Source organism: Mus musculus, chromosome X, assembly GCF_000001635.26.
Source record: "Mus musculus strain C57BL/6J chromosome X, GRCm38.p6 C57BL/6J".
NCBI lineage: Eukaryota > Metazoa > Chordata > Mammalia > Rodentia > Muridae > Mus > Mus musculus.
The window spans coordinates 69,795,842-69,808,272 of record NC_000086.7 but is presented as its reverse complement, the minus strand read 5'-3'; the positions used below and the strand labels follow the sequence as shown (position 1 = coordinate 69,808,272).

The 12,431-nt window shown below is 36.7% G+C and overlaps 1 protein-coding gene across 8 annotated transcripts in view; it reads right to left on the bottom strand.

Moving 5' to 3' along the window:
* Positions 1-12,431, bottom strand: part of Aff2 (AF4/FMR2 family, member 2) — a 511,865-nt gene that overhangs the window by 63,782 nt on the left and 435,652 nt on the right. The window lies entirely within an intron of this gene.

Below are 12,431 nucleotides of genomic sequence, written 5' to 3'. Positions count from 1 at the left end.
TATTCCCACTTGATCCATTTCTGCAAGTAGGGATGAACACTTTTCATGATGTTCCACGAGAGAGAAGTCAACATGCAGCTGGGAATTGGATTTCCAGATTCCAGTTTTCTGGTGACTGAACTGCTTTTTAGTGTTCGACATGAAAACCAAATGGAAGAGAGTAGTTGGCGGTCACTTAATCTCTCCAGTTCAGATTCTAGTTACATATACTTTCATTCAGCCTACAGAATGAGAACTAGGGTTTTCGATCTTTGATATTTGCAGCATTATAATGTACTGTAGAAGAAGAAAAGGAAAGAAAAAAGAGAACTATGCAGAAATAGGAAGTAGAGTGGGCAGGCATATGTAAGAGAAAAATTGTGAAGATGAGAAAAAATGAAAGAATGTAAGGAATGGGCTATTGTAGAAGGCTTATTTGTTTAAATGGGAAATTATGAAGACATCCATTTTTTGCTGCTAAAAAATTTCTCCGACAAACACCCCCTGCCTTGAACCTTGCCTCTACCATATTTCCTTGTTTTGAGGAATTTCCTATAATGTTCACATTCAAGTTCCCAACTTCTATTTAGAATCTATATTAGTTCTCTGTATAAAATGAAAAGATTCCCATTCATATAAAATGCTAACATTATTCAAAGAGTTAAACAAATTATTCAAATTTATAAATACTCAAACACAATCACTAGAGAGAACGAGTTCTTAGTCTCTCGGGGTTAGAGAATCTTAAAATATCTGGGAAAGAATGGCTGTGCATAGGATACCAGCTGAATACTTTGTGTGCTTTTCAATTAGATTATCAGGGGAGAATACACAAACTTTGCTTTCCATGTGACTGTGACATTAACACTTCTATTCTAATAAGTCACAATATTAAATCTACTCATTTGCTTCCATTCAAGTAACAAAATTCAATAAATATGGATTCAAGGGGTGTGATGGTTTGTATATCCTTGGACCAGGGAGTGGCACCATCTGAAGGTGTGACCTTGTTGGAATAGGTGTGACCTGGTTGGAATAGGTGTGTCACTGTGGGTGTGGGTATAAGATCCTCACCCTAGTTGCCTGGAAGTCAGTCTTCCACTAGCAGCCTTTGGATGAAGACATAGAACTCTCAGCTCCTCCTGTGCCATGCCTGCCTGGATACTGCCATGCCCCCACCTTGATGATAATGGACTGAACCTCTGAACCTGTAAGCCAGCCCCAATTAAATGTTGTTTTTTATAAGACTTGCCTTGGTCATGGTGTCTTTTCACAGCAGTAAAACCCTAACTAAGACAAGGGGTGTGCCACCTTTAGTCATTATGAAAATGAAGAGACCATTGCAATTTGGAGTACCATGACGTGGGAATGTGTGCATTACTGTGAGCACCAAGCAAGATAGACTTTAGTGAAAATACTATACAATTATGATTTGTAAATTCTATTTCCACTCTGCATTATCCATGTGCTATGTCTTCATTTAGAAATCATATGTATCAAAAGATGGCCTAGTCAGCCATCACTGGAAAGAGAGGCCCTTTGGACTTGCAAACTTTATATGCCCCAGTACAGGGGAACGCCAGGGCCAAAAAGGGGAAGTGGGTGGGTAGGGGATTGGGGGGTGGGTATGGGGGACTTTTGGGATAGCATTGGAAATGTAAACGAGGAAAATACCTAATTAAAAAAATAAAATAAAACTATATAAGCATTTAAAAAAAAAGAAATCATACTTATCATTGATGGCTAGTTCTATCTCAGCTGAGCAATGAAATTGATTTTCTATAGATCATCAATGATAGTGGCAACTTCCTTTTCTGCTTTGAAGGGTGAAATCAACCTCATTGGGCTGAGATGTTCTTCCTCCTAAATTGTACCACCAGTTGACACCTATCATTGATGGGGAGCTCACCGAGACTCGTGTGATGTATGAGAATTTCTACTCATCCTTTTTTATCTCATCAGAGGGAAAAAAAAAAGCATGGAACTGTGAGGTTTTGATGTGGCAAGGTTGTTTTTGGCAAAGGCACCAACACATACTGTGTTGTTTTCTTCTATAATACAGCAAGCTTAGAACTAAAATGGAGTGTGGTTCAGCCTTGATGTCTCTTACCCCATGGACTTAAGCTTGATATAATGAACAATGAATGCATGGGTAAGAGCAGAGCTGCAAGATCAGACAGAAAGTAACAGGAACATCATTGCCATGGAAAGGCAGCTGGCCTTTGTTTCTTTCACTCTAAAGACCTTCATACAGCAGACTCTATAGATAGATATTTATCCAGAAAATACCACATGCAAAAATGTTTACATACAAAAGGGAATTTAATATTTATGGATAAGCCACAAAACAATTATACAAAGCCTTATCCCTCCTTTCAAATAAGAAAACTAAGGATAAAAATAAAAGATTATTCAAGGCTAAAATCTAACTGGTTTTCAAACCCAGGTGGTTTACCATGTCTGGAGTGTTGACCACTTAACAACCTGTAGACTATCCACCATGGAAATCAAAATCCTAGGGAACACTCATAGCCATACTGTTTCAAGTGCATTATATAGATCAACATATCTAACGTCCACCACAATCCTATGAGTTTTACTGTAGTATAAGTGTCATAATTACTTCTGAGAAATTGGAGGCAAATAGAAGTGAACCAACTTGGCTCAACTAGCACTGATGAAGTTATCAGAGCTGGCAAAATCTGAGAACATTATCCCATGCCTTTTGTGATCTGAGTTCTTTGAAACCCTTACTAAGGTCCTGGACACCTGAGCTCAGGACCAGTACCCAGTATTATGCTATGTAGGTAACTTCTTGAGAGACCTCATCTACTGATGTGTGTGTAATATCCTATGGAATTACTGTCCTGGAAGCTGAGGTTGGTTTGTTTGTTTCTTATAGTCATTCATTAAAACAAAAATCAATCCCTGTGTGCTCATCACTGAATGTTGATATGCTAATTTAGAAGTTCAATTTATATTTTTTGATTTAAAAAACATTTTGCAAATACACACTATTTCTTTAAGATTTGGGATTAAATAACAAATTTTCTCAAATTTCTCCTACTAACAGAGTGCCATACATTAGTGGATGATGTCTCATAGATCAGATATAAATAGAACCACATGATATTCCCCTTATTTTGATTCAACAATGAATGGGGCAAATGGCACAGCTGCTCTTAAAACAAAATCTGGAAATAATTTAATTTAAAATCATACAGGCCTAGTTTTTAATCACTGTGTAATGGGGTGGTTAGATGTGTATGTGTGTGAAATTGTCTTGTTGTATACATAGATTTATTGCATAGAACTGGACATAATGTTTAGATATATTGGGCTTCCATGAATCTTCTGCAAATTTTTGAGATAGACGTGGAACACTGATATTAGAACTTATCATAAACAGAGAGAGCAGTCATTACACAATATTGTTAGAATCAGCAAGATTTGTTCAGGGTGCTGGCTTGATTTTGGAATTTAAAATGATTATACTGGTTTGAAATCTACATGTAAACAGAAGCATCTCTGTATCTGAGTGGCTTCCTTTCTATATATTATCAGTTTTAGTACTCCTCTAGGCATGCACCAGCTTCATATTTTAGCATCTCTTAAAATATTAAGAAGAGAAGAAATGACATACATTTCCATTTATTATATCAAGTTATGCAGAATACTTTCCTTGGTAGTAGTACTAATTGGCTGGCTTACCTCTGTTTTATAAATTGAAGCATTGTTTATCTAGTAGAGAGATATAAAACTGATAATCTCTCCAGTAATCAGAATCACTTTTCATGCCAGAAAATTGGTGTCTGCTAAAGGCAGGGAGGGCAGAGGAAAAGAAGAAAAGGGGGAATAGATTTTCTACAAATTCTACTATCATAGTATTTTCCTTTTGTTATTTGGAAATTTTAATCACTATATTTAGAAATTAGGTTCCTGACACAAATCAAAGCACATGTAATAAGAGATTTGTATAATTTGACTTTCCATATTTGTTTTTCCATGGGCAATTCTAAGAAGAGTTGAAGGCCATCCAACATCAATATTGAATTCACTTACTTTTTAAACATAATTTGATAGTTTCAATTGTTAGTTTTTGATAACCATGACCAAACACCAGAAAAGAACCACTTCAAGGAGGAAAGATTTATTCAATGGTTAGTCAGTTGCTCCATTGCCGGGAGTCCTTGGCAATGCTGAAATTGCATGCTGGAAGTGCATTATTCGAGAAGGCTGTTCATTCTACAGCACCCTGTAAGGAGTGAGACAATCAGGTAGGGGCCAGGAGCAACTTAAAAGGCATGCTCCTAAGGAGCTTCTAGTGACCTACTTCCTTTAACAATGCCCTACATCCTTTAAATAGCTATCAAGATGTAATTCCATAAATGGATTAATCCTCTGATTATGTCAAGGCCTTCATGGTCAAATGACCTAATGACTAGATCCACCATCTGGGGAAGTATGTTTCCAACATACAAGTGTTCAGAGGAAGACTGCAACACCTCGTCGTTCATACAAAGTCAAAAATATAGTTTGGTCTTATATATTTGCTATCAACTGCCAAGGTCTATACTTTAACTCCATTTTGATGAATTATTTTCCAAAAAAGTTACACATCTATAGGAAGAGTCCTCCAACCACTTTTTCTATACCAAATATGGTGTGTTCCTTCTACTGGAGCCCAGTTACACACTAGATCAGTGAACGTATGCAATCAGATAAGTTTTGTTCAGGTTTAGAGTGATTTGAGATTCTGTTGGTGTGAGTATTTGGTGCACTGTGGATTCCATCACAGCGAACACAATGTTGCCAAAGCAAAGATCATATCCATATGACATGGCAAACAACTATGTGTTTTCTCAGTAGTCAAAGTGTCTTTTCAATCCTCTATGCTTTGTCTGTGAAACTGCATTTAACTATGCTAATATATACTTTGATTTTTCACACATGCTCTTACTTTGTCTATGATATGTTTAGTTTTACTTACTAGGAAGCTAGATACCATTTGCTATGCTTATGGTTTTGTATTTCTGAAAATAGAACTTGAGTTTATTACACTCAGAACTCACACTGTAAAGCTGACTCTAGAGACAACACTTTGGGATGATTTTATTGGCAGAAACCATCTTTTACTAATTTCAAGAATTAAACTCCTTGTGCCAGGCTTATTAAATATAAATTTTCTTTAGATCCAAATTTATAAATTTTGGTAGAAATAGTGTAATGGTATTAAAATATAATTTTGTCTTTCCAATATAGATTATGATAGTACAGATTCAATTCACCTTAATAAATTTGGATTTGAGACCTGTGTTCCACATAGGTTTGAGTATATGAACCATCAATGTGCTTTATTATTTTAGAAATGTCTATATACATTATATGTGGTACCTGTATAACAATGAACACAACACTACCCATAGGAGATTAATGCCTGAACAATGCCAACCAATTGCTTGCTATAGTTTCAAAAATCTGTCAGTGAAATCTGTGCTTCTCATAAGAAATATGTTCTTCCGCCCATCGCTGTTGAACCCCTGCAAGACAATGAGCTGCTCTGAGTTGGAAGCAAGAGGATATATTTTGGCAAAGAGAAAGCATTGAGAAATGAATAATGAATGCCATCTCCTATTTGCTGGCGGGAAGGATAGGGGTTGGAGGGATTTTTCACTAGTGATTGACTTTGAGTGTCAGGCAGAAGGTTGGAGAAAAGGGATGATAGGTGGGAAATAGAATTAAATGTCTTTGTTTTGCTGAGGATATCTTGATAATTGGGAAGAGAACAGGGATGTGTGAGGGCCTGCTAATAAACAGCACTTGGGTACCAAAACCTCTTGGCAAAATCATTGTAATGTCTGAGAATGAAAAAGAAATTCCTTAGACATGAGATCATTTCCAAGTTTTTGCCTTTAACAGAGAAGATAAGAGAGATCAAGATGAAACAGATTCATTGTATTTCCAAAAACCAAACCATACTCCATGAGGACCAAATGGTGCCGAATTTGAATTCGTTTTTAGCTACAAATTAGCACCTCTCAAGAGCTTCATGGTTTTGAGCCATTGATTTTTGATAAATCCTGATTGGCAAATGTGAGAACAGATGGAGGTGTGCCAGATGGTTTTTCCAGACATGTTCAGGTCTAACTGCCAAACTTTGGGCTGTCTAAAACTGAGAAAATGAAGCAATCCTTTATTCTTTTTCTCCTGGCTCTGGGGAAGTTGCTATCTGTGCCCACTATACTATGTGCAATACCATCAATTTGAAAAAGAATCACTGATTCATCTTCTAGGCCAAAAGAAATACACAAATGAAGGGGAAACAGAAAGTAGCTTCCAAAAATTAAAATATGCTGGGAAATATCCATTATCAGTTATGCAAGATTTTATGAGAAATTGCCTGAATCCTTTGAGCCAACGGTGTTTACAGTTACTGCAATGAAAATTCTAATTTTGTGCTCTAATGAACACAAAACGATCCATATTCAACCTTGGCAAAACTTATAATGACTATGTAATTGAAGTGACTTTGCCATATTAAAATATTTTGTAAAATTATAGGAAGCTGCCAAGATATAAGAACGTGGAGTTTGAAGCCTTAGATATGTGGTATGATAGCCAACCCCCTTTCCTATATTTTCCAAGTAGGCAGAACTGTCAGAAAATGAAAACACCACTCACACTTAACACCACCTTACTAAGATGTGATAAAATACATTGGATGCTTTTGACAATGAGCCATATAATATATAGTCATTTTAAGCCTCAAAATACATCAAGTTAGCATTTACTTTTATTTCAATATTTTTCAATATGCTTAAAGTGAAATCAAATTCTTCCTAGCTATACAGTTGAGATATACTGAAGCAAAGATGCCTCCAGCCCGTGATATCCCCTTGTTAGAACTAACTAGTCTTTATCACTTGTGCTAAAACACAGAAAACATCTTGCCAATTAAAATAAAGCAAGCACTATATATAACATCATTCCAATTCTGTGAAATAGCCAGAAAAGGCAAGTCCATGCAGATAGCAAGTATATTAATAGTTTGAGCATGTTAGAGGAAACTATTAGACTATCTAATGACTAAACTGTTCCATCTGGGGATGGCAGAGATGCTTTAAAATAATTAAGATTGTTGCTAGAATTGGTAAATATACTATGTGCTATTGAATTATATATTTCAAACCTGTGAATTGTATGGTATGTGAATTTTATCTGTGTTAAGCTGTAGATGTTTGTACTGAACAAATTTTTGAGAGAGGGATAGACATTACAGAGTGTCTACAGGGATAAAAACTACAGAATCTCCAATACTAATTAATGTATTAGCCTAACTAAACCATAATGCTTCGATTTAAGCTCCCTTTACCTGCTTATAGTGAGCCCATGTTTTAATGACTTTCTTTAATGGACCATTATCTAGTGTGGCAGTTCATTTGGTAAGCTGGTGAACCTTCTATTATATGTCCCAGAGCATCCATATACCAAAAGCAGACTAGGTAAAGAAATGTTTGTTTCTGGTAAGTGCAGATAGAGTCACATAAGAATTTTTTTTTTTTACCTAACATGCTGGTGATTTGAAATCACTCACACAGCCCACCACTGTTTATTCTTGTATGTCTCAAAGTGGATTCTGATATGTCATAGGCATAAAGTTTTGTGGCCAAATGGCTTATGAGATACTACAATTGACAGTTGTTCTCCTTCATTCAGATATATAGTGTATATTATTAGCACGTTAGGGGTCTAAAATCAACTTAGGGGTAAATTTTCATGTAAATAATTTCCATATTTATTTAACAACTATACACTGTGAAACAAATCTTTTGGGATCAGACTCCATCTTAGAGAACCTGACCTAAGGTTGAACTCAAATTAACTAACAGGCCAGTGCCTAGAAACAGTTTCCAGGCTACCCCCCAATAAAACCCATTTCTACCAGTTTCTAGGTTAGCCCCCAACAAAACCTGCATCTAGCACCAGTTTCCAGGTTATTCCCCAACAAATCTGTTCCCCAGGTGATAATCCTGCCTCTGGCACTTTGCTTCCTAACAACCACCAATTAGGAGGAAAACAGAAGTTCAGTTTATGCTTTGGCTCACAACACCAGCCAATTATGTTAACAGACGTAAGGGCCCCCCAATCAGATGTTTACCAGGTGGGATTTCCCCTTCTTTCCTCTATAAATACTTGCCTGAAACTAGGCTCAGGGATCCACCTTTCTGCTGTCTCAGGGTTGTCGGGGAGCCCAAACTTCAGCATGAATGAAGAGACCCTGATGTGATTGCATAAGAATTGGCTTCTTGGTGGTCTTTGGGGGTTCATGAACGTTTCCTGGCACAACACTACCATAAACACACAGATACACACATAGATACACACATACAGAAACACAGAAGGCTGTGCTCGTGCACATAGACATACAAACACACACAACAGGCTCAGATACATGTGTGCACATGCATTGTTTTATCTTCTGAAAAATATTTATTAATTACTGAAATACTTTGTACAGGCTGGTTTTGTGTGCCAATTTGGCATGAGCTGGAGTTATCACACGTAAAGGAACCTCCCTTGAGGAAGTGCCTCCATGAGATCCAGTTGTAAGGCATTTTTTCAATTAGTGATCAAGAGGGCAGGACCCATTTGTGGGTGGTGCTATCCCTGAGCTGGTAGTCTTGGTTCTATAAGAAAGCAAGCTGAGCAAGCCAGGGGAATCAAGCCAGTAATTAATATCCCTCCATGGCCTCTGCATCAGCTCCGGCTTCCTGACCTGCTTGAGTTTCAGTCCTTTCTTCCTTTGGTGATGAACAGCAATGTGGAAGTGTAAGTTGAACAAACCCTTTCCTCTCCAACTGCTTCTTGGTCATGATGTTTTGAGCAGGAATAGAAATCCTGACTAAGACATATTTCAAAAACATTTTTCATGGATCATACTGGCTGTAAGGCTGAATTAGTTAATTAATAAAATTTGCTGAGTGAAAGGGTAACCATGATAAATATTATCTGAGCCCTTTATCTTCCTTAACAAAATTTTAATCTTGACAAAATAAACACTGATATACATTGCTGAAATATATAATTTTATTTCATTACTCTCTATGCCTAGGGGAGGGCTGGATTATTATAGCAGGCTAAATAAACAAGATGATTTTCAATCAAGAGACTTTAGGGTTCCTAGATCACATCACACAGGAGTTTTACAGAACAGCAGCAAACCTCCATCTCTGTAATGTATACTAGTAAAAAGCCTTAAAGAATTTCTGATCTCAAAAGTATGTTGAGCCACCTCCCCCTGACTAAATTGTTTTCATTTGGGTAAATTACCAAAAGGGTGGTTTAATACCTACCTATGAAATCAAGGAATGCAACTGGATACTTGTAAGAATTAGGCTTAGCATGATTGTGTTTAAGTTCTTAGAAATGTTTAGAACCTAATATTTTGTACAAATAGCATAATGAGAACTTATCATCACATTGGTAATCTTGTTTGGTCTACTTGATTACCAAAGGGGTTAGAATATGCATCATGTTGCTTCATCTTAAGGGAATTTGGTATCTTTCAATTCCTTAAAAAGGATTCTCTCTACATGTGGTATCTCCATTAATCAAATTACATTGATTAACCAGAGAATTTCTTTCCACAGACTTGTCTAACATTACAGACAAAACCACAAATTTTCAAATACAACTATTTTGTCTTTATTACTCTTTGACTGTATTATTCTTATATGAAAAAACTATATGTGTGTATGATTGTTAGAAGAAAATTGATTTTTAAGGATCATGTTTCTGAGTGTCCCACATTATGTTTTCACTGGAAAGAAAATTCAATGTGACATGAAGTTTCATTATGAAGAAACTGTTACATAGAGTGAGTCTGGTTATTGAAAATTGAAATGAAGTGAGAAGAAGCTAACACCAATGTGTATGAGAGTTTTCTTTCTTCAAATGACACAAAGAACTCAATATATCTAATCATCTCTGTTATGCCCCCTGGGGACTGAGCTATAGTGATATTGCACGAGGTAGCTTCTTGATTGCTTGCAACCCAATTATTAAGCCATATGTCACTTATATAAGTAGATAAAACCTTTGTATGACTGCTAGATCTTGGGAATTGGTTTTTATTCTCTCTTGGCTAAAGTAAATAATATTAGTAATCTAGCCATGAAATTCAGAATATAAGAGGACAAGCCACTCACTATAGATTGGCATTTTGGATTTTACATCCACACATGAACTACTTCAAACCTAGAAGCAGGCCTTAGTCACATCATCTCTGAGCATATTTTCATATGCTCCAAATGTCCTAAGCAGAGAGTCTTTTAACAGGAATTCAATGGGGGATTTTTTCCCCTCCTTCTGTGTTATGCAAGAAGCTCAAGGACTAGATTCAACTTATGATTCTATGAATTCTTCAGTCTTTTTTGGTCTTATCAAGAAAGCTATGCCTTCTCGGTCCCTTGGTAGATGATTCTCCCAAGCTTGTAGAATGAATCATCTTTTGACTATCTGTTCTTTGGCTGCTAGAGGTAATGTCACCCAAAGATTATCAGAATCCCTCCTGATGTCAAGCATCTTTGTCATTTTTCTCCCTCTTCTCCAAGAAGCTCAGTATATTCCCCTTAGATATTCTATGTTTATACATGGATTTTCAGAGGAGGGGCAAGTTTAATTTGGGTACCTTGGTGAAATGTGATACACAGCACCACCATTATGACTGGATACCTTTTGTAATAAAAACTCCCATATAAGCTGGGCTTGGTGGCACCAGCACTAGCTTAGTAGCATCAGTGTTGAGGAGATTGAGTCTGGAAAATCACAGTTTTTAATTCAACCTGGGCCATATATAAAGGCTAGTCTCAAAAACAAAACCAACATGAAGCAAATCCCAATGGACAGACAATGATTGATGGATGAGCCATGCCTATATTAGAGTGAGGGCTTCATTACTAGATATGACCATTCATCCTATCCTCTCTTGGACTTTTACTGTAATTTCCTCCTGTCACTTGAAATTATTTAGAGAAGTAGGTCATTATGCAAAAACAGTTTTATGGTAAGCATTTGAAGTAAAAGTTACAGTGAGCCCTATTATTATAGTAAAGTATTTAATGTGCATTTTAAGAACCACACTTTGATTGTTGACCTACTAGACCATAAGTCCTCCAAATAATTCAAAGTAAATTTTACTAATATGACTAGTTTTTACACCCTGCTTGAAGGATTGCTAATGAATGAGCTGCCTGAATGAACAGAGGCATTGCAAATTCCAACAGTGCTGGCCTGGATAGTATGCCACTGTCACCAGAAATGAGTTCATCCCTATGCAAAGATTTCTCTGGAGTTATGCTCCTCCTCCAGAGGTGATCTTCCAATAAAATCAGCTTTCATTATTGCAAGCGTAAGGACAACCCTTGAGGGAAGAAATCACATAATCCAACTCTAAAAATTGCTGTATGGAGCAAAATTTACTTGGTGGGAGTTTTACATTCTGAAACAGTATTGCTTTTTTAGTATCCTTTGTATACATTAGTATTAAGTGAGCACATTTCCCCCCATCATTGAAATATTGCCAATGGTTTGATTACTTACATATTCATAACAAAAATGAAAGAAATCTTGTTTAGTTTCATAATTCTACAGAGTTATTTCTTAAACCCATGTAATGAGAAATATGTATGACCAGTGTGTCAAGTCTGAATGAATAGCAACTTCATTTGCCCTGATTATTTTGGAGTTATACAACTTCTGTGACAATCAGCCAACAAAAAAAAAAAAGTTATGGAAACTTTCTTCCCACTGTGATGGTGCACTGTGACAGGAAAGAGTAGCGAAGAAGGAACTCTCAGACTCTCTGACTCCCAAAGGGAAGCACAAGTGTGTGCTGGCCTCACTACTTTATGTCCAACCCTGTTCACTTCTAAGTGTAAAGATGGCTTTTGAAAAATAGGAGCTAACTATCATCTATCATTTATATTGTCATGGTTTCTTTTTTGGTTTCTTAACTCGTGTGATAAGAATTTGCTTTGGTAGTCTTGGAATTACGTAATGATATCAAGCAAAAGTGAAACTGCCCATATGTAACCGCCATCCAAAATGGGGAAAGCAAAAGAATCACCTAAAACGGTTACAGCAGTAATTAAAAGTACGTACTTGTATGCAGCTTGCATTCTTGTGGAATGGCAATATCGTGGTTTAAGTGGGAAATGTCTCCCATAGATACAAGTGTTTGAACACTATGTCCCTAGTTGGTGGTCCTGTTTGTGGAGCTTTTGGAACTTTTTAGGACAGGAGTATTGTGGGAAGAATATGTCACTATTGGCATGCTTTAAGAGTTGATACTTTGCCCCACTTTCATTTGCTCTTTCTGCTTCTCTTATGCAGTCTAGAACTTGTCTCTTAGCTTCCATCTCCTGTTGTCAGGCCTTTCTTACCATTACGGA